This window comes from Curcuma longa, chromosome 5 (genome assembly GCF_044706935.1).
Source record: "Curcuma longa cultivar G26 ecotype Majalengka, Jawa Barat chromosome 5, ITB_CL_G26_1.1, whole genome shotgun sequence".
NCBI lineage: Eukaryota > Viridiplantae > Streptophyta > Magnoliopsida > Zingiberales > Zingiberaceae > Curcuma > Curcuma longa.
The window spans coordinates 418,297-418,908 of record NC_133865.1 but is presented as its reverse complement, the minus strand read 5'-3'; positions in this window follow the sequence as shown (position 1 = coordinate 418,908).

Below are 612 nucleotides of genomic sequence, written 5' to 3'. Positions count from 1 at the left end.
TCTCCGTAAAACGACTATTTCCTACACAACCAGTAAGTGCTCGGCTCCTCAACTCTCTTTTATGCTCAAGCTCTCTCTCCACTGTTCATCTTCTTCTTCCTCCTGCCGTGCTTGACTTGAGCGTCGGAGTGGTCGCGCAGGGGCACCCCCTAGCCTTTCTACCCACGCCTTCTTTGTTCTCAGGTCCGGGAGTCAGCGGAGCGTCAGACCCTCCTTCCTGTTCCAAGCCAGCCCCGACGAAGGTCCGGTGACTTGTCCAGACGCACTTCTCAACCGGAACATTAGTGATGTGGAAATCTAAGGTGGGGGTGTAGTTCGACTTGCACCATGATGTTCAACCAAGATAACATGGTTTGATCTGTGCATATACTAGAGCAAACATCGAATAGGACTCCCTTCGATACCTAAATTGCTCAGGTGTAGTAGGAGCAAAAAGCAAAGAGAATTGCCATAGAGGGTGAGAGATTCAGAGTGTTAACGCAAAATTTGTATTTAGGTATTTATAGGTGTGAGGAACCTAGGAATCATTTTTCCATCTTTAAGGATTACTCCCAACCTAATAACCATAATCCCATTAACGTTATTGAAGGGAGTCGCTTGTAAACCGTTTTG